The sequence below is a fragment of the Hyaena hyaena genome, unplaced genomic scaffold, assembly GCF_003009895.1.
Source record: "Hyaena hyaena isolate Hyena2069 unplaced genomic scaffold, ASM300989v1 scaffold_86, whole genome shotgun sequence".
Lineage (NCBI taxonomy): Eukaryota > Metazoa > Chordata > Mammalia > Carnivora > Hyaenidae > Hyaena > Hyaena hyaena.
The window spans coordinates 1728355-1755219 of NW_024080721.1; the positions used below are offsets into that span (position 1 = coordinate 1728355).

At 40.1% G+C, this 26865-nt stretch overlaps 1 protein-coding gene and 1 pseudogene across 1 annotated transcript in view; both read right to left on the reverse strand.

Moving 5' to 3' along the window:
• The window catches only part of DIS3L2 (DIS3 like 3'-5' exoribonuclease 2), a 348824-nt gene that overhangs the window by 314807 nt on the left and 7152 nt on the right, over positions 1-26865 (reverse strand). The gene's annotated exons all lie outside the window — the stretch shown is intronic.
• LOC120233389 lies at positions 9211-9343 on the reverse strand (annotated as a pseudogene).

Here is a 26865-nt window from a genome sequence, read left to right on the forward strand (position 1 = left end):
TCCCAAAGAAAAACGAAATGCTGAATTTAAGAGATTGAAATAGTGAAATTCACTGCAAGCTGTCACCGAAAGCCATCTGCCGCAATCCATCAGACCACATTGCTCTCATTCTCCACTCTCAAACATGTGACAGTCCCTCTGGCATTGTTCTAGTACTGGTCCATACTACCCCTCTCCTAAACTGACAGCTAAAAGCCCCTCCTGCTTCCTATCCTGAATCCCACAGCCAGCCGACCCTTTCTAATGTATGGTTACAAACATGTCATCACCCTCCTTAATTCTCATGCCACTGTCTCCAAAGATTCTTCAGCATCTGCTAACATTACTTGCTACTTTTGTGTCACTTCACACATCCTCTCATGAATTCTCATGTTGAATGAAACATTCACTTGTTCATTCAGTCCCTCACTTAACAAAAATGTACTGAGCTCCTACACTGGACCAGGTACTATGCACGGCCCTAAGGAATACAATGGAAAAGAAAAAGAGACTCAATTCTTCCTTTCATAAGCTTAGTTTAGGGTAGAGAAAGATGTTAATCAGACAATTATACAAACTGATGTGTAATTTCAAACTGAAATGTATATCCTGGAGTGAGAGGGCATGTAACCCACTCGAGGAACGTGGCTATCACTCAGAGAAAAGGGGGAAGTGAGGTAAGGTCAAGTTGGAATGAAAGCAGGGGCCACCCTATGCTAGAACTTTCAGGATATATGAAGAACTTTGGGTTTTTATCTTACAAAAAGGGGGAGGTACTGAAGTATTTCAATCAGGAAGGTGACATGATCAGAATTACATTCTGATAAGATCCCTCTAGCTTCAGAGTAGAAAATGGATTGGAGATACGGGGGCAAGAAGGAATGGGGCCCCCAGTGTGGTGGGTATCTGATCACACCATGTAAAAAATGATGGTACTAAGATCAAGAAATTTCAATCGAGAAACATTAAAAGAGGCCAGAACAACAAAACATGATGGATTGGACATGGCGAGTGACAGGAAGGATGATCAAGGATAACTTCATGTTTTCTGGCTTATACAGTTGAATGGATGATGGTGACATTCACTGGGACAAGGTTACTGGACTGGGGTAGACAAGTAGACCTCATCAGCCCAGTACTGGACGAGCTGAGTATGAGGAGACTGCAACACCAACGGATGATATCGAACAGGCAGCTAGATATCTAAGTCAGGAGCTCTGACAACCTCTGGGCTGAAGTCAAATCTGGGAGTCACCAGAGAATAAACAGTAATTGAAGTCATGAACACAACCAAGATCTGCCAAGGGAAAAAGCAGCGAGAAAAAGAGAAGGAGCCTAGGATGAGACATGAGGAGCCTCAAAGTTCAAAAGGCAGGGAGAAGACAATCGCCAGATAGAGAAGGAGTGGCCTCCTCTAAAGGGGGTGTAAGAGAACACTCAGGAGGGTGTGATGTCAAGAATCAAGATTTCAAGGGGCGCCTGGGTGGCTTAGTCGGTTAAGCGTCCGACTTTCGCTAAGGTCATGATCTCACGGTTAGTGGGTTCAAGCCCAACGTCAGGCAATGTGATGACTGCAAGCTCAGAGCCTGGAGCCTGTTTCAGAGTCTGTGTCTCCCTCTCTCTCTGACCCTCCCCTGTTCACACTGTCTCTCTCTATCCTAGAAATAAAATAAAAATATTTAAAAAAAAAAAAAAAAGAATCAAGATTTCAAGAGGTAGTGGGCAAGAAATTCGTACGCCACTAGAAGTGAATTAGGAATTGAGTGTTCATCAGACGTGGCAGCATGGATGTCCCGGGAGCGGGGTGAGAGCTGTTTTTAGTAAAGGATGGAAATAACAAACAAATAGGAATAAGCTGAGGTATTAATAGGCAGGAAGAACACGGAACTAATGAATTCAGGAGATTCTTCTGTGAAACCTGGCTGTGAAGAGGGAGTGGTGAAATAAAAAAATAGGGCTTCCACTTGTTGTTGCTATCTTTTTCATTAAAGGGGAAACCTGAGTGGAAAGAAACTGATAGGAAAGAAGAATTGAGAAGGGGGGCCAAAGATAAATGACAGCTTCTGCGAGGAGAGAAAGGGGAGGCTAGATGGGTACATTTTGACTAATTCTGCCCCAAATATTTCTTGTACTCCTCAAGCTTACGCAATTCACTCCTCCTCCACTTTAACCTCACTCTTAAATTTTTACCCATTAAAGGGGCGCCTAGATGGCTCAGTCCATTAAGCATCCAACTTTGGCCCAGGTCATGATCTCACGGTTCGTGGATTCGAGCCCCGCGCCAGGCTCTGTGCTGACAGCTCAGAGCCCGGAGACTGCTTTGGATTCTGTGTCTCCCTTTCTCTCTGCCCCTCCCCTACTTGTGCTCTGCCTCTCTCTGTCTCTCAAAAATAAAAAAATGTAATTAAAAAAATTTTTTTTAATTTACCCATTAAAAAACAGCTCAAATTCCCTATCTTTTCCTTCTGTAAACCCACCTAAATTCTCTAGGTCTTGGGATCCGTTCTCTGTAATCCCATAGCGTACTATGTTTTCCACATTTATTTCACCACAAAATCCTATACAGCAGGTTCCACAGAATACACACAGGAATGAACATCCTACTGTCTAGCTCCTGTCCTGACCCTCAATACAGCCTTTCCTAACCATATTAGAACAAAGTAATAACTCCTTTATAAAGCCCTGAACAACTACATCATTCAGCATGTTAAGTATTTAAGATCCTAGAATGTAAGCTCCAAAACTGTGGGGACTTGTCTGCTGGTTCACCCCCATATACAGTGCCTAGGAGGGCTGGCACACAGTAGGCCCCCAGGAAATGTTCACTGAATGAATTAAAAAAGATGCCCCGTTACTCTTCAACAGCTGTATTTATTTAAGAGCAGGACCTACGTCTTATGCCTATTTCTACACAGTGGCCTACAATATAGAATGAATGTTCTGGATAACACAATGATAATTTGTTAGGACCTAATGTCACAATGGGGAATCGAAAAGATAGAGTTTGGTAATATGCTTTGACACTAATGAAAAAGCATGAAAAGCCTATGTAATGTTTCTCAACTCTAAGTTTTTAAAAAATAATAATAATAGTTGTCTTCAAAACACTATACAACATTTCCCCATATTCCAGAATATAAGAAAACCCTTAAAGATAATTGAACTATCTTTCTCCTGTTTATGAAGTGCTTTTATAAATCCATGTAACACTAGAATTTTGGTGCCTATTATAAGATTTATGTGAATTCTGGAGTTTAATAATTTTCACATCTTGATAATATACAGGAATGCATCAGTAAGGGCAGGAAGTACATTAAGGATATTGCTAGAATGGATCTAAGTATCATCTCCCTGCCTAATAACGACAAAATCATCTTGATGCCGTCAAAGTACCAGAGTTCTGGTCATAAATAACACAACAAAGATAACATATGCAATGAGACAGCATACATACCCAAAATCAAAAAAGATCAACCCAGGCTCTTCTCAAATATAAGCTTTGCTACCAAGTAAGACCCCAAAATATTAGGAGATGGAAACTGCTTCATTTGTCATGTGTACTTTGTACAGAATTATATTATAAAGTCAATCTCATGTTTCTTTCCCATATTTCGTTACTATGATTAAAGTCATATACAGAATTACCGAATTGGAACAAGTAAGATTACAAATAAGATTACGCTTTAAAGACTTTCATACCAATTCTCACTTTCAGCTCTCTGATATTTATTCTATTCTCTTTGGGGATAAGTGTACAAACTTTGGAGACAAATTTTAGACAGAGTAGCAAAAGGCTCAAATCAAACACAAGTACCTTTAGAAACAAGAAGAAATCTCTTTTCATCTAGTGAGGAAGGAACAGACAGAGAAACTTATGAAATCTAAAAGAATAGGGACCAAATAAAAACTTCCTTTTTTTAAAGAAATCAGAATCTAAAAAAAGTGGAGGAAGGTACCCACTTGCGTCAGAGTTCATACTCTAAATCAAATAGCAAAAGAAAGTATCTAAAAAAAAAAATAAAACACTTCTTTTTTCATAACGTATGAGCAGTCACATTGGAATATCTCTGCCGTGATCAGTAATTTGGGCAAACAGTGAATAAAATAATATTCTCTCCCGTGAAGTAGTTCAGGGCAGTACTTCAGCAGCACTGAAAAAGCCACCCTAGAAGGTATGAGAAGTCATGACATGTACTGCATTAATTCCTAGTCCGTGCTATCAAAGACAGTCTTTTCTTCATTATTTTTGGGGGAGGTTCTTTATCTTTTCATTTTAGAAATTTAAATACACATACAAAGTAGAATGGGTGAATAAATGCATGCTTACCAGTCAAATTCAACAATTACCAATAAACAATGTTATGTCATCTACTCCTACACACATATGTGCCTACACTTCATACCCCCCACGAGCACATGTATATACTAAATTATACTGAAGCACATGGAAAGACTTTTTAAATTTCCTTTTAAGAAGCCTAAATTATAGGTCATAAATAGCAAAATATTCTATTCAGCAAGCAATTCAGTAATAACTACTATTATCATGTAAGGCCTTTACTTACATAAAGCATAAATCGTATGGAACAAGGTTATCATACAAGTGTAATCCAAATTCCATGCTGTGATACAGAAGAGCTACTTAACAATAAAGCTGAGAATATACCGCATCCACCAGCTTTATGCATAATTTAAATGGTAATCAAAGCCATTATCTACCCACAAACACTAATCTCAAAATTAATAAGACAAGGGAAAAGGAGCTTCAAAGCTTACCCACATGGCCAATTTTACCACGGCAATTTCAAAAAATATGTAACTTTCAGAATCTATAATCAAATGAACAGAATGACTAACATACACAAGAATTGAAAGTAGTTTTCCCTAGGTTCATATCATGTCAAATAAAATGTTGGCTTTCATGAAAACTTTTTTTTTTCATTTTACACAAGAGATTAGTATCAACCTGGCTTCTGTGTTAACTCCTCATTTTTAAAAAATCTGTCAGTTATATCATTACTTTCTTCTTGGGAAATGCCTACTCTCAGGGCTGCAGCCACAAACATCTGGAGTTTCCTACCTACAGACTCTTTGAGCCTCAAGCAAGGTAAGGCCTCGCTAGGGACCATGCTCCTGCGGACGGCCCACGGCCCTTGCCATGAACTGCAGACACTCCCACAGGAAGACGTGCAAAATCACAAGCAGTTGTACTGTCCCCTCAAAATCACAAAGAAGAATCCAAGCATTATTCAAGGCATCTGGAGGAATGACACCAAATTCCAAATGGCAAAAAGACGAAGACCAAATCCGGACCACAGATGGAAAGATAGGGAAACTTCAATGACCCGAAGCCAACTTGCCCATTTTGAATCTGCTCTGTCAGCTCATCGCCCTGTACTAGGGGACCTGAAAGAGGCCTCCCAAGACAAACTGATGTTAGTCTTCCTTTCCGTAGGGAAATTATGGTTCATCTTCACATGATTCAATGTGAGTTTGAAAGATGGTGACTCCAGGATTTGTGGCTTTTCAAAATTCTACACTTTCCACCCGGAAGTGGAAACCTCTACCACCCGCACGGGCATCAGCAGGGACTTAAGAGTTATGAACTTCAGGTAGGAAAAGTAAGACAATCCAAGAAAACGAATACCCAAAAGAATTCCCAAAAACACAACTGAGACCTGCAGCATTTCTTTTCCCTGCTGCTTCCAAACCAGAACTCAAAAACACAGCACCGGAGACCCTGCTTCTCAGGGACACAAAACAAACCTGAGGTCTACCAGCCCCAGGGAGAGAGGCCGGCCCTCCCCTTCCAGTCCAGAGCTCCAGTTCCCAGTGGTGATGCAAGCCTTCTGAGCAGAGGAGCCCAGTGCAGGACACTGGCTCCAGGCAGAGTTCAAAATCTTAGGATTATTTTAAAACTCCAGACTGCCAATGTTCAATTTTTCATTTATGGGGAAGCTACATCACTAAGATTTTGCTACCTCCAGATGCACATAAAATATATTCATACAGAGACTTTGTGCAAATTTCACTAATCCAGATGTGAGGAAATCTGAAATTATGATTCCCACAGCAACTGTAATCTTGGCGAACACATATTCATGTATTCTGTATTACCTCAGATGGTGGTGACCTTAAAAGAAACTTGGAATAAAGCATATTTAATCTCCACATCTAATTAATTAAAAGAAAAACTCTCAGATCAGAGATTAGAAAACTGCCTTTCTTCAGGAATAGTGGAGCTATTTCTATGAGACAACTAACAAACACTAGACCAAGGACTGAAGAATATAATGGAAGAAACGACCCTTACCTGGCCTGAACAATATGGGCCAGACAATTTAACAGGGTTTTCTCTAAACTCTCATTTCTAATTTAAGACAATAAGCTAGTGCTGTTCAAAACTTCATTTCGGGGGCACCTGGGTGGTTCAGTCGGTTAAGCGTCCAACTTTGGCTCAGGTCATGATCCCAGGGTCAAGATATGGAGCCCTATGTTGGGCTTCGCACTGAGCATGGAGTCTGCTTAAGATTATCTCTCTCTCCCTCTGCCCCTCTCCCCTGCTTGCTCTCTCTCTCTCTCTAATAAAAAAATAAAAAATAAAAAACTTCATTTCAAATATTTAACATTTTCCTTTTAGCTCAATTTTAGCTTCCACTTGAGGCAACAGACAAAACATTTCAAGTCACCACAAAATGGATTATCTACTATAAAATAACTCAAATAATACTTGCTTATGTCCACTAATATAGAAAACAGTTTTGGTGGTCCTTAGTTGCAAGGCTAAGATGCCAGCTTCGAGAAGGCTAAATGCTACCCAGTAGGCCATAAGTTTAATGAAAGACAGCAGAGCTCAGTGGTTAAGAGGCTTCTGTAGCCAAAATGCCCAGGTTTGAATCCTAATTCTGCCACCGAGAAGCTGTGGCTGTAGACATGTTACTTAACATCTCTGTGCCTCAGTCTCACTATCTAAAAGAGGCAATAACAGGGCCACCTGGGTGGTTCAGTCGGTTGAGCATCCAACTGTGGCTCAGGTCAGGATCTCATGGTTCATGAGTTCAAGCCCCACAACAGGCTCTGCTGACAACTCAGAGCCTGGAGCCTGCTTTGGATTCTGGGTCTCCCTCTCTCTCTGCCCCTACCCTGCTCGCCATCTCGCTCTCTCTCTCGCTCTCTCTCTCTCAAAAATAAATAAACATTCAAAGAGGCAATAACAAAAGCTACCTCGTAGAGCTATCTTGAGTACTAAATGAGGTAACATAGGTAAAGTTCTCACAACAGTGCCTGACAGTAAGCACTCAAAAAGCATTTGCTATTATTAATCTAAGGTCGTTTATTTTACATGGCAGCAATCTTTATTTATTTGGAAAACCAGCACCCACACTAAGAAAGGCCAAAAAATCCCTCTCTGTAGCACAACAGTAATAAATGACCTTACCTTCTCCTGTCTCCTTCCTCTGCCCCTCTTGCTAACGAAAGACAAAATCTAAAATCCTTAGCTAAACATTTAAGTTGCTTCATAATCTGTTGTCCAATCCCAGCTGATCAACTTCCCTACTCCTAGTATAACCTTCCACTTCAATCAAATTAGTTTTCTCACAATCTTCTAAATATAGTTGGCACTCATTCAACAAACATCTGAGAATCTGTAAAGCCAAGCACTGTGCTAACACAACATGCAAAGTTGAAGACACAGTTTCTGCCCTTAAAAAGCTCACAGGACATAACAGAAAAAGACATGTAAAAAACAGTTTCAATAGAATAGAACTTCAGTCACAAAAGGGCAAAAGTAAGGTAGCTGCATGGACAGGAGCTGGTAAATTCTCGTGATGAAGAAGTCCCCTCAGGGAGGGCTTCACAGAAGAAGGCTTGTGAGAAACACTCAAGGAGAGAGAGGAAAGCACCAGGCTGAGCAAAGGGTCAGGGGGCAAACAGTGAAAAGCATAAGGGTCAGGGGGCAAGCAGTGAAAAGCATGAGGGTCAGAGGGCAAACAGTGAAAAACTTGGGCAGAGAAATGCTGGGTAACGAGGACTGCTGGGGCACCGATGGAAACTAGAAGTCGGAAAACCGAGATAGGTAAAAGAAGTCTTGTACCCAAGTCAGAAGCACTGGGGTTAAGCTCTGCCCCGGAATCACCAGAGAATTCTGAGCAGGGACCTAACCTGATCAGATCTGCCTGTTACCCTGCCTGTGGCAGTTCAGAGGCTGATTTGAAGGAGAGACTGGAGACTGAAAAACCTGTTAAGACAACTAGAAGGGTCCGGGTAGCAGTAGGGATGGAAAAAGGAGACAGGTTCAAAATGCAAATTAAGGAAAAAAATGCAAATTAAGAAGAGAACTGGGGGGCGCCTGGGTGGCTCAGTCGATTAAGCATCTGACTTTGGCTCAGGTCATGACCTTGTGGTCCATGAGTTCGAGCCCCACATCAGGCTCCATGCTGACAGCTCAGAACCTGGAGCCTGCTTCTGATTCTGTGTTTCCCTCTCTCTCTGTGTCCCTCCAGTATCTCTCTCTCTCTCTCTCTCTCTCTCTCAAAAATAAACATTTAAAAAAAAAGAACAGAACTGGTAAGACTTGGTATGAGCATACGGAGAGGAGAAATCTGGGAGGATTCAGAGGTTTCTAGTTCTAGTAAGTGAAGAAATAAAAGAAGAGTGACAACACTTACGCAGGATGAAGAGAACATGACCTCAAATGCAGAGCCTGAGTCTTTATTCTAACAGCGATGGGAAGCAGAACAGGAACATAACTTAAAAACGGCATAAACCTCAAAAGATCTTTAATCAGAGAAGAAACCAGAAAGCACTGCCAAAGATTCACACACTCCCCCAAATGCACCAGGTCAAAGCTATTGTAGAGACAAGGAATTTCAATGTTATTTAAGCTTTTTGACTTATTCCATGAGACTAAATAATCCTGATACCAAACCTGACAAAGATAGTGCGCGTGCACACGTGCACACACACACACTCTTTCACACACAGAACTATAGAATTTTTATTATAAACATAAATGCAAAACCCAAAATTAAAAATTAAAAAATTAAATCCAACATTAAATTCTAAAAATTATGTAACATGAACACATGATATAGAATGTTTATTCTAACGTGATTCAAATCATGAAATCTGTTAACATATTCATTAGTAAAATAATGTAATAGAACCAAATCATCATGAAGATAGAGGCCAAAAGGCATTAATCAAATCCAACACCCTTTTTTTTTTTTCACTTGTCACAAGATTACAATCAAACTCCATTCACTGAGCTAGAGACCTGAGTCTCTCATGTAGCACATCACCTACATTTGTGAGTCCATTCGCCAGCCAGTGGCCTCAACTCCAAGCTCTAACAATATGCACCCAACACCCATTCTTTTTTTTTTTCCTTTTAACTAGGCTCCACACCCAAGGTGTGGGCCTGAAGCTACAACCCTGAGATCAAAACCTGAGCTGAGATAAAGAGACAGACACTTAGCCAACTTAGCCACTGAGGCACCCCACCAACATCCATTCTTAATTAAGACTTCTTGGTAAACCTAGAGCTAAAAAGAAATTTTTCTAATGCGATAAGATGTATTTCTCAAGGAAACAACACCTCTTATGTGGTACTCAGGCCAAGAATAACACACAACTTGAATTTAATCATGAGGAAACATCAAAACAAAACAAACAAGGAACATCCTTTAAAAAAAAAGAGGACACTAATCTTCAAAAATATCAGTTTCATAGAAGACAAAGAAAGACTAAAAGAAGTATTGCAGATTGAAGGGGACAAAGGAAACATGACAAGGAAATGCCATGTGTAATCCATGCTCCTGTGCTAGAAGAGGAAAAGACACTAAAAGACGCATTACAGGATCAACTGAAAACCCTGTAATAGATGGCAGATATGACCAAAGTTGTATCAATTCTAATAACTTTTCTGTGTTGGCAGAAAGAGAATGAATACAAGTTATAAAGGAAACAAAATGTTAATAACAAGTGAATCTAAGCAAGGGCATATGCACTCTTGGGTGTACATCCCAGAGAAATGAAAACTTGCATTCCACAAAAACCTGTTTATGAATGTTCATAGCAACTTTATGCATAATAGCCAAAAACTGAAAACAACCCAGATGTCCCTCAGCTGAAAACAGTGAAACAAGGTGCCGTATTCATGCCATGTAATACCAATGACAAGAAGGAACTATTGATACAGACAATAACCTGGACAAATCGTAAGGAAATTATGTTGGGTGAAGCAATCTTCAGAAGTTATACACTGTAGGATTCCATTTACAGTATTCTTGAAATGGCAAAATTAGAGACAGAAAAGAGTGTCATGGTTGACAAAGGTTAAGAAGGCAGAGAGGGAAGGGGCACGTGGGTGGTTTGGTCAGTTAAGCATCCAACTTTGGCTCAGACCATGATCTAACAGTTCATGAGTTCAAGTCCCACATCGGGCTCTCTGCTGTCAGCACAGAGCCCACTTCGGATCCTCTGTCCTCCTCTCTCTCTGCCTCTTCCCCACTGATTCTGTCTCTCGAAACTTAAAAAAAAAACAAAAAACAAAAAAAAAAAAACAGAAAGAACACAGAGAAGGAGGGAGATGGCTGTAGCTATGAAAGGATAGCACTAGAGATTCTTGTGAAGGAACTACTTTGTATCTTGACTGCCCTGGTGGTCACACAAATCTACAGATGTGATAGAACTAAATACACACACGCATCAGTACAAATAAAACTGATGAAATCAAAATAAGATGGGTGGATTGTACTGACATCAGTTTTCTAGCTGTGATATTACAGTTACACAAGAGGAAAATGGGTGAAGTATACACAGGACCTCTCTGTAATATTACTTACAACTGCGCGTGAATCTATGAGTTTTAAAAATAAAGTTTAAAAAGGAAAAAAGTTAAAACAAAAAATAGCAACAGAAAATAACTTATGAACAGTGATAAAGCACTAGAAGCCTTCCTATTAAGTTTACAAGCAGGAAAAGGATGCCAGCTATTAAGTGTTATTTAGTATCATTCTAAAGGCACTGGGTCATTACTGTAAACAACAAGGCCACGTAAATAATTAAAAAAGAGATAAATGGGGGCGCCTGGGTGGCTTAGTCGGTTAAGCGTCCGACTTTCGCTTAGGTCATGATCTCGCGGTTCGTGGGTTCGAGCCCCGCGTCGGGCTCTGTGCTGACTGCCAGCTCAGAGCCTGGAGCCTGTTTCAGTCTGTGACTCCCTCTCTCTCTGACCCTCCCCTGCTCATGCTGTCTCTATCTCTCTCCTAGAAATAAATAAAATAAAATAAAAAAACATTAAAAAAAAAAGAATACAATTATAAAAAAAAAAAAAAGAGATAAATGAAATCCTTGCTACTAAGAAAATCCAATACAATCAACTAAAAAAGTAGTAGAATGAGTTCAGTAGTATATAATATCCAAATATAATATATAAAAATTAATAGCCTTTTTATTATATCTTACTAATAATATTCAATTAGAAAACTTTGTGTAATAAAGAACATTCTGTTTTTTCATTCTTCATCTAAGTTACATATAATTATTGTTTAAATATTTAAAAATTGTCCCAGGAATATAATGACTATGTGTTTTCTTTTAATTTTTTTTAATGTTTATTTTTGAGAGAGAGAGAGAGAGAGAAACAGAACATGTACAGGGGAGGGGGAGAAAGAAAGGGAGACACAGAATCTGAAGCAGGGTACAAGGCTCCAAGCTGTCAGCACAGAGCCCAACGCGGGGCTCCAACCCACGAACTGTGAGATCACGACCTGAGCTGAAGTCCAACACTCAACCAACGGAGCCACCCAGGTGCCCCTGACTACGTGTTTCTACTAAGCTTCTCCAAACATGTTCTCCATTTCTCCCCACTGAGCACCATATTTGTTTCTGATTTGCTGTGTCTTGGTCTCTTGTCCACCTTTTACTTTAGAAGGCAAAAGCTAGAAAGTAGATTCAGAAATGTTTTCCAGTCCCCCAGGGCCTTAAATACTCTGCCCCAAACTAAGTCAGTTATAAGGGATGAGGATCTAAGGTTTCTTCCAGCTCGGAAGCTCCATCTTGCTAGATGCTAGAATACTGTTAGTCAGTCCTGAGAGACTAAGTGTGCGTTCTTCTGCAGTCCTCAGGACCATCTCTCGTTTTCATGAGGCTACTCTCTCCCAAGAATTCCAAGTTCTCAGTGAAACTCACTCAAAGCAGACACACATTAATCCATCCATTTTTAGCCAAGACCTCTCACATTAGCCCCCCTTTCAAACTGGAGCTGGGTCTAAACCACTATCAGGGGGTACCTGGGTCACTCAGTCAGTTTAGTGTTCGATTTTAATTCAGGTCATAATCTCGTAGTTGGTGAGTTCGAGCCCCACAGCAGGCTCCCAGCACAGAGCCTGCTTTGGATCCTCCGTCCCCCTTTCTCTCTGCCCCTCCCCCACTCGTGTTCTCTCACACTCTCTCTCAAAAATAAACAAACATTTTAAAAAACTAAGAAAAACCAAAAGACTACCAGCCCAATCCATTTCCTCCAGTATATCTTGTGCCACATATTCTATGTAAAAGCCAAGGCAGTTTTTCACTCTTTAAAAAAAAAAAAGTACTTATAAAAAAAAAAAAAAGAAAAAAAAAAAGGAAGTACTTCTGTTAAGCTCCAGGTCTTCAATATGCAAGAAATACCTTCCGTTAAGAAACAAAAATAACAGGGGCGCCTGGGTGGCTTAGTCGGTTAAGCGTCTGACTTTCGCTTAGGTCATGATCTCGCGGTTCGTGGGTTCGAGCCACACGTCGGGCTCTGTGCTGACTACCAGCTCAGAGCCTGGAGCCTGTTTCAGTCTGTGACTCCCTCTCTCTGTGACCCTCCCCTGCTCACGCTGTCTCTCTCTCTCTCCTAGAAATAAATAAAACATTAAAAATTTTAAAAAAAAAAGGCAGCAAAAATAACAATAAAAGGCAGGGGAAGCAAAGACTGCAAAATCAATTTCCCTAGTACTTAAAGAGCATGGAACCTATCGTATTAGAGGAGGAAAGAATGACATACACTTTTCAAGAAGAGAAGAATATCTTTTACCAATATTTTTTATGTTTAAAAAAATTTTCAACTTTCTTGCAACATTTTCATTCCGGGAACAGCACTGAATTAAATTCTTAGGTGCAGGCTCTGGTCTACAGATGAAGGATGACAGCTCGCCATCTTACAAATGCCAACAGGGTAGCATCAAACCATCTTTTTAACCAAGTTTGCCTCTCCTCGTGTGACAGATGAAACCGATTTAGATACACCACATTCATAACAATTCTCTTTAGAAAGCAGGATTACTGAGGATTTTCACTTTAAAGCATGCGTTTTAATAACATTTAAGTGTTTGTTTATTACAAAAATATGAATCACTTTTGTAACCAAACAACAATACATATATATGCACACATGTATCTTTAGTCAGCAATAATAAGACAGGGTCTATTCAGGCTTATTGATTAAAAAAAATAACTATGCTTTATCATAAATCAAGTTGGTTCAATGGTTTAAGAGGAGACGCTAAGCAGAGACTTCAGTATGGCCTAAGAACATCCACCCACCTTTCCAGAACCTATTCCTGTGGAACTGCACACATTCTGTAATCACCAGCCCAGGAACTGAATATGAATGCCTCCTCATACAGGTAAACCTATACCAGAGAATTTCTCATTTTGACAAATGTTTCCAATATTGTTTTCATTTCTCTATACGAGATAAATCGATCACATAGAAAGTGTCCCTTCATAGCTTCAATAGGTAAAAATCCCTCAAATTACGTATACGATTGCAGTTTAGAACATCTCAGTTGTGTCACCTCCAACACAATCAACATTTAAAAGACTTTCCTTGTGACAGATGATGCAGGGAAAAGATTCCAAGTTTGACTTAAATGAAGTAAAAAGGCCAACATGAAAAACAAATGAAGAAACCATGTTCCCCAAAGGCTCATTACTAATCCTTCAACCAGGGTTTCCCAGACGTTATGTGGGACGTATGGTCAGCGCCACTCAAAGCACAGACCACCGCAGCAGCAGCTGGGAGCTGGTTAAAACCAAACCACCAGGCCTCACCACAGACAAACTGAATCAGAATCTCTAAGAGTGGGGTCCTGTATTAACAAGCTCTCCTGGCCCTTCTGGTGTTCACTAAAGTCTAAGAAGCAATGCACGAAACTTCTAGAATTGGACTGAACAACACCACTCTTTTCTTAACTTGCGTGCAAATAGTCACAACCACACTGGCAAGGATGCAGGTGTGGGTAAGACTACTAAACATAACGTTAGAGAAATCACCTCCGGTAATCTCAGGATGTCATCTGTGAAATGAGAGGGACCGTTTTAATGTCTAAACATCTAATTCACTGTGTAAATTCAGGCTGACCTGTAAAAGATCCAACTGGCTGAACAAGGGTATAGAACAGAATCTCATCATTCTATGAAATTCATATCTGAATCAGAAAGAAATCTTCTCCCAAAACAAAGCCTTCTCCGACCACCCGAACTAAAAACTAGTGCTCTCAAATGGGGGCATTTCTGCCCCTTCCCTCCAGGGACATGTGAGACTATCTAAAGACATTTCTGACTGTCACAACTGAGGAGGGTCCTAGGGCATCTGCAGGGTAGAGGCCCCAGGTACCGCTCAACACCTCACACTGCACAGCACAGCCCTCTTTCCCACGAGAGAATTACCCAGTCCAGACCGTCCATACTGCCGAGGCTGAGAAACCCTGGTCTAAATAAGGCTCCCCAGTCTCCCTCCAGCCCAGCACCGTTTTCCTACTTCTTCATTACACCTACCACTGCTGAAATGGTCCTGTTCATCTCTCTGCACACATGACTATCCCTAATGTCCTCTCAAAGCTCCAGGACAGGAGCCGTGTCATCACTGCAACCACAGTGCCTAGAACAGGAGTGGCAGGTGGCAGAACTCAACAGACATGTGATGAATTAAGAATGAAAATATAAAAAGCAGGAAACTTTCACCAGATGAAAGAATGGTATATGCTACATTTGACAAAACATGTAAAACCAGTGAAAAACACTAGTGACTGGTGAGTGACTCTAACCAGGGCTCATGAGGTTCACTGACAAGTCCTCTCCAATGATCTCAAATAAAAATTCCAAGAAAAGGATGTGAATCGAAATACAGAGTATAAACTGTTAAACAAAAACAGATTAAAGTCTGAAGACATTAAAAGAAAAAATAAAGCTTGCTTTTCAATTATGGTTTCAAATGAGTTTGCCAATGATTATCATTAAAAGATGCTTTGGCTGGGGCACCTGGGGGGGGGGGGGGGGCTCAATCAGTTAAGCAGCCGACTTCAGCTCAGGTCATGATCTCGCAGTTTGTGAGTTTGAACCCTGCATCAGGTTCTGTGCTGACAGCCAAGAGCCTGGAGCCTGCTTCAGATTCTCTGTCTCCCCTTCCCTCTACCCCTCTCCTGCTCACACTCTGTCTCTCAATAATAAATTTTTAATAATTAAAAAAAAAAAAGAAAGATGCTTTGGCAGGGCAACTGAGTGGCTCAGTTAAGCCTCCTACTCTTGATTTCGGATCAGGTCATGATCTCACAGTTCACAAAATCAATCCATGAGTTGGGCTCCACCCTAACAGCATACAGCCTGGTTGGGATTCTCCCCCCTCCCCACCCCCCGCCCTTCCCTCACACACACAGGCACACACTCTCTCTAAAAATAAATAAATAAACTTTAAAAAAAAATGATGCTTGAAGGGTACCTGGGTAGATCAGCCAGCCCTTGTTTTTTGCCTCAGGTCTTGATCTCAGGATTGTGAAATTGAGCCCGCACTGGGCTCCATGTTGGGCATGGAGTCGGCTTAAGATTCTCTCTTTCTCTCTCCTCCTGTCCCTCCCCCACTTTTGTGTACATGCTCTCATTCTCTCAAAAATAATAAAGGAGTGAAATCTCTTATCTTAAATAAATAAAAAAATTAAAACATGAGAGAGAAAAACATCAATTCTAAGTAACTAAAATCACAAAATGCCTTTGGATAAAATTAATAAGAGAGATTTAAGATCTAAAGTAAATTTTAAAATCATTTTTAAAAACACAAAAGACACCTGAGGCACCTGAGTGGTTCAGCTGGTTTAAGCATCCGACTTCAGCTCAGGTCATGATCTCACAGTTCGTGGGTTTGAGACCCACATCAGACTCTGTGCTGACAGCTCAGAGCCTGGAGCCTGCTTCGGATTCTGTGTCTCCCTCTCTCTCTGCCCCTCCCCCACTCACACTCTGCTCGCTCACTCTCTCTTGGACTCAAAAGTAAATAAACATTAAAAAATTTTAAAAAACATAAAAGACCTAAACAAATAAACAAAACCTGCTCTTGACCAAAGACACATTATAAAGATGTTAGCTGTAAATTAGCCAAAAAATTACAATGTAATCACAAACTCAAATCATGATTTTTTTATAGGAATTGACAATCTCGTTTTAACATCAAATGGAAGAAAAAAGGCAAAAGATATGAATAGCTATTATTCCAAAGAAGATATATTCATGACCAACAAATTCATGAAAACATGTTCAACACCATAAGCCGTCAAAAAAATGTAAATCAAACCACAGTGAAGTTTCCTTCATACTCACTAGGAAAGCTGTAACAAAACAAAACACAAAACAAAACATAACAAATATTGGCAAGGATATGGAGAAATTGGAACTTTCATAAATTACTCGTGGATATGTAAAATGGTTTAGTCACCATGGAAAACAGTTTGGAAGTTCCTCAAAAAGTTAATGACCATATGATCCAGCAACTCCAACTCTAGGTATATACCCAAAAGAGTTGAAAATAATTATCCAAGCAAATACTCATACACATAACATTCATAGCAGCACTATTCACAATAGCCAAAAGGTAGAAACAACCCAAATGTCCATCAATGGATATAAATAAACTGTGGTGTATGCATAGTGGAATACTTTTTCTAGCCATACATAATGAGTTTTATTCGAAGAAATGAGCCCATGCTACAACATGGATGAATCTCAAAAACATTATACTAAGTTAAAGAAGCCAGACACAAGGCCACATGAGATTCCATGTATATGAAATATCCAGAATAGGGAAGTGCAGAGAGACACACAGAGAGTGGTAGCTGCTAGGGGACAGGGAGAGGGAAGAACAGGCAGCAACCACTTAGCAGGTGCTGGACTTTTGGAATTAGACACAAGTGGTGGTAGGACAACACTGTGAATGTACTAAATGCCACTGAATTGTTCACTTTAGAATGACTGATTTTACAATATGAATTTCACATCAGCAAAAGAAAACTTTTAAGTATCAAATAGAAGAGGAAAATGCACAGAATGATGAGAAATGTTTGTAAACAAAGAGTAACAAGAAAAGATTTGTTCTTGATCTCATGGATCAAGCCATACACCAAGCCTGCCTTCATAGGGCAGAACCTGCTTGGGATTCTTCTCTCCCTCTCTCTCTGCTTCTCTCCACTCACATGCTCTCTCAAAATAAACACTAAAAAGAAGAAGAAGAAAGTCTTCTTAGTTAAGACAAAAAAAAAAAAAAAACCCCATAGAGGAAAAGACTCAAGTATTGAACATTAAAAACTTCTGTCTACCAAAAGAAACCATAAAGACCAAACAACAGACTGAGAGAAAATATCTACAACATTTAAGAATTCAAGGATTAATATACAGAATATGTCAGAATATGTCAAGATGTCAAGACCTACAAATCAATATGAAAGAAGTAAACCAATTCAAACAAAGTTTAAAAAAAAAAAAAAAAAGAACAGGCAAAAGACAGGAGCAGTCACAAAAAAAAAATTCAAGTTTAACTGGTCTTTGGCCTGGGTATGGGTATAAAATCTCCCCCAAGTGACTCTTATGTGCAGTCAGGATAACAAAGAAACCCAAAACCATACCTCCTTTAAAAATGGGGAGTGTCCAGGCTGCCCAAAGTAAACTATAAGGGGGAAAGATAGGAAAAATGGGCCACCTTCAAGGACTTCTACCCAGTCACTAAGGTATGGCCCTGAGAAATGGGTTATGGAGTGCCTGGAGATTGATCACCCTAAAGTTATTTTTATCCAGTCAGAAAGCATTCTCTTCTTTTTTTCCTAAAAGGCAGAAACATATGAATCTTATTCTTTATGAGACTAGTGAGGAAAATTATTAAGAAATAAAATTATGGGGCACCCTGGGTGACTCAGTCGTTAAGCACCTGACTTTGGCTCAGATCATGATGTCACGGTTTGTGAGCTCAAGCCCCACTTCAGGTGAGCTCATGCCCGCACTGGATGAGCCTGAGGCCTGCTTAGGGTAAACCCCGTTTCTCTCTCTCTCTCTCTCCCTCAGCCCCTCCTGGGATTCTCTCATTTTCTCTCTCTCTCTCTCTGTTCACTCTCAGTCACTTACACACATTCTCTCTCTCTTAGGAAGGAAGGAAGGAAGGAAGGAAGGAAGGAAGGAAGGAAGGAAGGAAGGAAGGAAGGAAGGGAGGGAAAGAAAGAAAGAAAGAAAGAAAGAAAGAAAGAAAGAAAGGAAGGAAGGAAGGAAGGAAGGAAGGAAGGAAGGAAGGAAGGAAGAAAATTATGCTCCTAAGTACAGCAGCCCAGGATTAATTATTTGCAAAATGTGACCAAAGCAGACACACATAATGTACTAGGGAGAAGCAAATCACTGAAAAATATCTGCACTGTGTTTCCATTCTACAAACTTCAAAAATATGTGAAATTAAGTAATGGTTTAAGGATATAAACGATGTTCACACCAGAGGAGAGAAAGCAGGGACTCCATGGAATTCTAGTTTTCCAAGATGAGAGACTGAGGCAGTGAAAGACAAGAGATTGAGGCAGATGAGACTTGAGCTCTGTGTTTACTGTGATCTCATCAGAGGACTTTAGTTCACCTGCTGGGGATCAGATGGAATTGTGGGACCACAAATAAAGGTGACTGGGATTCTGTCCTATGCTAGCAAAAAAAAAAAAAAAAAAAAAAAAGGATACAAATGAAGTGACCCAAGTATAAAGAAAATACAGAACTCAGGTTACCTCTGAAAAAGAAAAGAAGTGGTGTTAAAAACAGGAATGCTGATCTTCAATGACATGACAACTTTTTCCTGCGCTGCATGGTAGGTTCCATGGGTATTCACTGTCCTATTATTCTGTACACCTTACACATGTTGTGCATGTTATTTTATAACTTCTCAGTATCTAACAAAAGATCATAATTTTTTTAAAAAAATGAACCATGTGGGAAATAAACAGGAACAGCATATAGCCAGTGATCTTGTAGCAGCTTTGTATGGTGACAGACGGCAGCTACCCTTGTGGGGAGCATAGCATAACGTATATAAAGAAATCGAATCACTATGTTGTACACTTGAAACTAATGTCAAATTGCATCAACCAGACTCAAATTTAAAAAGTAAAACAAAGATGACTAAAGACTGCACATAAAGATATAGTCTTTTAATTCTAGATTCAATGTTGACCACTGAAAATCTGCTCTATTTTGTTGTCCTTCTAAGCAGACACCTAGGAGGAGTTAGCAAAACCCTTGATTTTCCTCTTCTTCTAAAGTTGCATTAATAAGGAGATTTAGGGGCGTCTGAGTGGCTCAGTTAGTTAAGCTGTGTACTCTTGATTTTGGCTCGGGTCATGATCTTGAGGTTCCTGAAATCAAGCCCCACATGGGACACGACACTTACAAATGCAAAAGCCTACTTCTGATTCTTTCTCTCTCTGTCCCACTGACTTGCTCACTCTCTCTCAAATAAGTAAACTCTAAAAAAAAAAAAAAAAAAAAAAAAAAAAGGAGATTTTTGGGGGTAGGGAGAGTTTACAGTAAAGGGCAATGCACTTAGATCAAATTCACTGAGAACCACCAGCAATCACTTCAGGGAGCTCCAGCAAAGACGGTGTTTGCCATACTCAAGAGTAAAAAGGTTTCAAAGAAAGTGAAAAGCACTGCAAGAATGATATCATTTGAACCGTAAGATAGCTTTCCCTTAATTAGTTTTGAATTGATTGAAATTCAATGAAACCCTGGTTGAAACTTCAGCTCTTGATTGAGATACTGAACAAAGATGAGAGTGAGCCTGGTTGAACACCTGCAGCGTCAGAGGCAACTCTGCACGTAGCGGGCAGTTGTGAGTTAAAGGGCAATAGTGCATGTACTCCTCCCTCCCAGCCAGAAGTGAAAAAGCCCCAGATAATCAGGCCCAAGCTCTGCCCACAACACTATCGTCTGAGCATTCCTTGCACTGGAACAGTACAACATTACACAATGACCCTTAAGTTGAAGCAGGATTCTGGATGCCTAAGGAAGTGGGATATTCTTTACATATAGTAAGCTGACTGCTGAGACTATCAATAAATGAATTAGCATAAAGTATGCTGACTTGTCTGGAAGGAATTTTATGAACACAGGATTTGAGACTTCTTATACAATAAGCAATGCAATCACAAGTGGTAATAAAGTATAATTAATGGTACTATAGTAAGATGTTATGAATCAATCAATACCTGTGAATTATGTGCAAGACTGTACTATGCAAAAGAAAAAATTTTTTAAAGACACCATCCCTGTGTCAGAAGCATGTGGACTGCTGGTGGGAATACAAAATAGTACTTGGAAGTTTTGACAATTTCTTTCAAAGTGAAGCATATCATATAAAGAGAAATAGGGGCGCTTGGGGGGCTCATTGAGTTAAACGTCTGACTTCAGCTCAGGTCATGATCTCACGGTTTGTGAGTTCGAGCCCTGCATCGGGCTCTGCGCTGACAGCTTGGAGTCTGGAGCCTGCTTCGGATTGTGTCTCCCTCCCTCTCTCTGCCCCTCCACCACTCACACTCTGTGTCTCTCTCAAAAATAAACATTAAAAAATTATTTAAAAAGAGAGAAATAAAAGTATATGTTGCCACAAAGACTTGTATACAAATTTTCACAGTCACCTTCTTTGTTACCAATTAAAAATTTGATGGGGCGCCTGGGTGGCTCAGTCGGTTAAGCGTCTGACTTCGGCTCAGGTCATGATCTCATGGTTTGTGGGTTCGAGCCCTGCATCGGGCTCTGTGCTGACAGGTCAGAGCCTGGAGCCTGCCTCAGATTCTGTGTCTCCCTCTCTCTCTACCCCTCCCCTGCTTGCGCTCTCTCTCCTGTCTCTCAAAAATAAACATTAAATTTTTTTTTAAAAAATAAAGTACAGAGAAACAGAGATAAGGATATCGATCTCTTGTCAGAAACAAGCAAGGTAGAAGACAGTGAGTCAAAATCCTTACAACACCAATGGGAAAAAACTGTCAATCTAGAATTCTTTATGTAGCAAATATATCTTTCAAAACCAAAGAAAAATACAAATTTCTTCAAACATGTGAAAGCTAAAATAATCATCACCACCAAGTCTACATTACCAGAAACATCAAAGGACGTCCTTAAGGCAGAAAGAAAAGAATAGATGCAAACTATTTCAGAAAATTAAAGAAAAAGGAATACTTCCCAATTCATCCCAAGGTACCAGCATTACTCTGATACCAAAACAAATTCAAAGATATTACAAGAAAAAACATCTCAAACCAATATCTGTCAGAACCATAGATGCAAAATTTTTTAACAGAACTTTAGGAAATCAATTCCAACAATGTAAAAAAAAAAAAGAATAATACACCAGGACTAAGTAGAGTTTATTTCAAGAATGCAATGTTAGTTTTGGTATTTGAAAATCAACATTCACCATATTAAACTAAAATTGAAGAACCACATGATCATCTCAAAAGATTCAGAAAAAGCATTTGACAAAATCCAACTCCATTTCTGGAAGAAAAAAAAAAACTTCTCAGTAAAACTTCTAGGAATAGAAGGAAATTTCCTCTCTGGCAAAGAGCATGCATAAAAAGTCTACAGCAGAGCAAGTCATGATCTCACGGCTCCACAATGGGCTCGCTGCTGTCAGCACAGAGCCCGCTCTGGATCCTCTGTCCACCCCTCCCCCACCCCCGCCCTTTCCCTGCTTGCGCCCTATCAAAAATAAATAAACATTTAAAAAAAAAAGTCTACAGCTATTATCATACCTAACGGTGAAAGACTGAGTACTTTCTTCCTAAGATCACAACAAGACAAATACATCTGCTCTCATCACTTCTATTTAACACTATACTGGGAATTACAGGCAATGCAGTAAGAAAAAAAAAAAGAAAAAGATTAGAAAAGAAGTAAAATGTATTCACAGATGACATAATCTTTATGTAAAAAATGCAACGGAATCTGCAAAAAGAGCCACAGGAATAAGCTGAGTTAACAGAGAAGATCAATGTACAAAAATCAAACATATTTCTATAAGGACCAACAGTCAAAAATACAAATTTGAAAAACCATCATCTCAGTAGCATCAAAAACTATGAAATATGCTATGCTGTACACCTGAAACTAATGTAACATTTTGTCAAGTATACTTCAATTTAAAAAATAATTAGAAAATATATATGAGGGGCACCTGGGTGGCTCAGTCCGTTGAGTGTCCAACTTCAGCTCAGGTCATGATCTCGTGGTTTGTGGGTTTGAGCCCCACATCGGGCTCTGTGCTGACACCTCAGAGCCTGGAGCCTGCATTGGATTCTGTGTCTCTGTCTCTCTCTGCCCCTCTCCTGCTTGCACTCTATCTCTCTCTCTCTCAAAAATAAATAAACATTTAAAATAAATTTTTTAAAGAATATATGAAATATGTAGAGATGATAAAAGATGTACAAGATTTGCACAGCGAAACTACAAAGTATTACTGAGAGAAATTAAATAAAATCTCAATAAATGGAGACTGTAGCATGTTCATGAGATGGAAGACACAACATTAAGAGGTAATTCTCCTCCAACTTATCTTTGAATACAATACAATCTCAAATTCTCAAGCAGACTTTCTGGAAAAGTTGACAAGCTGATTCTAAAATTAATATAGAAATGAAAAAAGACCTTACAGAGCCAAAATCTGGAAAAAGAACACCAAAGTTTACTTCAAGTCTTATTATAAAATTATAGTAATCGAATCAATGTAGTATTGGCATCAAGACAAATAGATCAATGGAACAGAAAAGAGAGTCCAGAAATAGAACACATAGATAAGTAGATTCTCAACCTATGTAGAAGGCAATTTAGTGAAGGAATAGTCTTTTCAACATATGATTCTAGAACAATTGGATTCTATACGTAAATAATGAATGTTAATGGCTAAAATGGACGACTCGGGCAACAACAGATGCCAGGGAAGATGTGGAGAAAGAGGAACACTTTTGCACGGCTGGTGGGAATGCAAACTGGTACAGCCACTCTGGAAAATACTATGGAGGGTCTTCAAAAACTTAAAAATAGAACAATTCTACAACCCAGCAATTGCACTACTAGGTATTTATCCAAAGGATATAAAAATGATGATTTGGGGCGCCTGGGTGGCTTAGTCGGTTAAGCGTCCGACTTTCGCTTAGGTCATGATCTCGCGGTTCGTGGGTTCGAGCCCCGCGTCGGGCTCTGTGCTGACTGCCAGCTCAGAGCCTGGAGCCTGTTTCAGTCTGTGACTCCCTCTCTCTCTGACCCTCCCCTGATCACGCTGTCTCTCTCTCTCTCTCCTAGAAATAAATAAAAATATTTAATAAAAAAAAAATGCTGATTTAAAGGGGGCACATGCACCCCAATGTTTACAGAAGTGCTATCAACAATAGCCAAATTATGGAAAGAGGCCAAATGTCCATCAACAGATGAATGGAGAAAGATGTGGTATATGTATATATATAGGAACATTACCCAGTGATCAAAAAGAATGAAATCTTGCCATTTGCAACAATGTAGACGGAACTAGAGCGTATTACACTGAGTAAGTCAGAGAAAGACAAATATCATGATTTCACTCATATGTGGAATTTAAGAAACACAACAGATGAACATAGGGGAAGGGAAAGGAAAAAGAGATAAAAACAGAGGGAGACAAACCATAAGATACTCTTTTTTTTTCTTTTTAAATTTAGTTTTAATGTTTATTTCTTTTTTTTTTTTTAAATTTTTTTTTTATGTTTTATTTATTTCTAGGAGAGAGAGAGAGAGAGAGACAGCATGAGCAGGGGAGGGTCAGAGAGAGAGGGAGTCACAGACTGAAACAGGCTCCAGGCTCTGAGCTGGCAGTCAGCACAGAGCCCGACGCGGGGCTCGAACCCACGAACCGCGAGATCATGACCTAAGCGAAAGTCGGACGCTTAACCGACTAAGCCACCCAGGCGCCCCTAATGTTTATTTCTTTTTGAGAGACAGAGCAGGAGCAGGGGAGGGGCAGAGACAGCGGGAGACAAAGAATCTGAAACAAGCTCCAGGCTCTGAGCTGTCAGCACAGAGCCCAATGTGGGGCTTCAACTCACGAACCATAAGTTCATGACCAGAGCCAAAGTCGGACGCTTAACCTAATGGGCCACCCAGGCGCCCCCATAAGAGACTCTTAAATACAGAGAACAAGCTGAGGGTTGCTAGAGGGTAAGGGGATGGAAGGATGGGCCAAATGGGTGATGGGCACTTGTTGGGATTAGCACTGGACGTTATACAGAAGTCATGAATCAGGAGTTGGACTCCTGAAACCAATACTACACTGTATTAACTAACTCGAATTTAAATTTCAAAAAAAAGACTATAAGAAAACAAACTTTAATCCATACTTTGTACTATCCATAAATATAACTCCAGGGACAGCTGGGTGGCTCAGATGGTTAAGCAGCCAACTTCAGTTTAGGTCATGGTCTCACAGTTCATGAGTTCGAGCCCCACCAGACTCTGCACCAACAGCTTGGAGCCTGGAGCTTGCCTCGGATTCTCCGTCTCCCTTGCTCTCTGCCCCTCCCCTGCTTGCACATGCAATACATACACTTCCTCAAAAATAAATAAAACATTTAAAAAAATTTAAACCTCAAAGTGGATCATAGATCTAAATCTATAACTTACAAACTCCTAAAACATAGGAGAATGTTTCCGTGATATTAAACTGGAAAAGAGTTTTAGATAAAGCAACAAAAACAACAAAAAAAAATTATAATTTGGACTTTATCAAAATTAAGAACTTTGGCTCTTCAAAAGACACTGTTAAGAGAATAAAAAAAGACAAGGAACAATATCTGCAAATGCTATGGATGAAAAAGAACTTACATCCAGAATATATGAAGAACTTCTAAAATTCAGTAATAAGAAAACACAGAACCCAATTAAAAAATGGGCAAAAGATTTAAACAGACACTTCACTAGGGGGGCCTCGGTGGCTCAATCAGTTAAGCATCAGACTTCAGCTCAGGTCATGCTCTCATGGTTTGTGGATTTGAGCCCGATGTCAGGCTCTCCATTCTCAGCAAAATAAACATTAAAAAAAAAAAAAAAAAAATAGGGCTCCTGGGTGACTCAGTGGGTTAAGCATCTGACTCTTAATCTTGCCTAGGGCCATGATCTCATGGTTTGTGAGTTCGAGCCCCGCATCAGGCTCTATGCTAACAGAGTGGAGCCTGCTTGGGATTCTCTCTCTCCCTCTCTCTCTGCCCTTCCTCCTGCCAAAATAAATAAACTTTAAAAAACAAAAATAAAAAAATAAAAACAGACACTTCACCAAAGAATCTATGTGGATAGCAAATAGTTCATGAAAAGACACTCAACATCACCAGTCATTAGAGAAATACAAATCTAGACCCAATGAGCTATCACTACACATCTATTAGAATGTCTTAAGTTAAAAAAAAAAAAAAAAAAAAAAACTGGCCATACCAAGTGTTAACAGAATGTGGAGGGAGTGAACTTTTTTTTTTAAGTTTATTTATTTTAAGAAAGACAGTGTGCAAGAGCAGGGGAGCAGAAGACAGGTGGGGGGGAGAGCGAGAGAGAGACAGAGACAGAGACAGAGACAGAGAGAGAGGAGAGAGAATCTTAAGCAGGCTCCATGGCCAGCGCCAAGCCCAACACAGGGATCAATCCCACAAGCAATGAGATCATGACCTGAGCCAAAATCAAGAGCCAGACGCTTAACCAACTGAGCCACTCAGGTGCCCCAAGGGAGGAGTCGACCTCTTATACACTGCTGGTGGGAATACAAAATATTGGAAGTTTTGACAATTTCTTTCAAAGTGAAGCATATCATATAAAGAGAAATAGGGACGCTTGGGGGGCTCATTGAGTTAAGCGTCTGACTTCAGCTCAGGTCATAATCTCACGGTTTGTGAGTTCGAGCCCTGCATCGGGCTCTGCGCTGACAGCTCGGAGTCTGAAGCCTCCTTTGGATTGTGTCTCCCTCTCTCTCTCTGCCCCTCCACCACTCACACTCTGTGTCTCTCTCAAAAATAAACATTAATTTTTTTTAAAAAAAGAGAGAAATAAAAGTATATGTTGCCACAAAGACTTGTAAACAAATTTTCATAGTCACCTTCTTTGTTACCAATTAAAAATTTGAGGGGCCATTTGAGCCTGGGTGGCTCAGTTGGTTAAGCATCCGACTTCAGCTCAGATCATGATCTCACAGTTCGTGGGTTCAAGCCCCGCGTTGTGCTCTGTCCTGACAGCTACTTCAGAGCCTGGAGCCTGTTTCAGATTCTGTGTCTCCCCCTCTCTCTCTGACCCTCCCCTGCTCATGCTGTCTCTCTCTCTCAGAAATAAATAAAACACTTTAAAAAAAAAAAAATTTGATGGTGCCCCTGGGTGGCTCAGTCAGATAAGCATCTGACTTCGGCTCAGGTCATGATCTCACGGTTTGTGGGTTTAAGCCCTGAGTCGGGCTCTATGCTGACAGCTCAGAGCCTGGAGCCTGCTTCAGATTCTGTGTCTCCCTCTCTCTCTCACCCTCCCCTGCTCACGTTGCCTCTCTCTCTCTCTCTCTCTCTCAGAAATAAA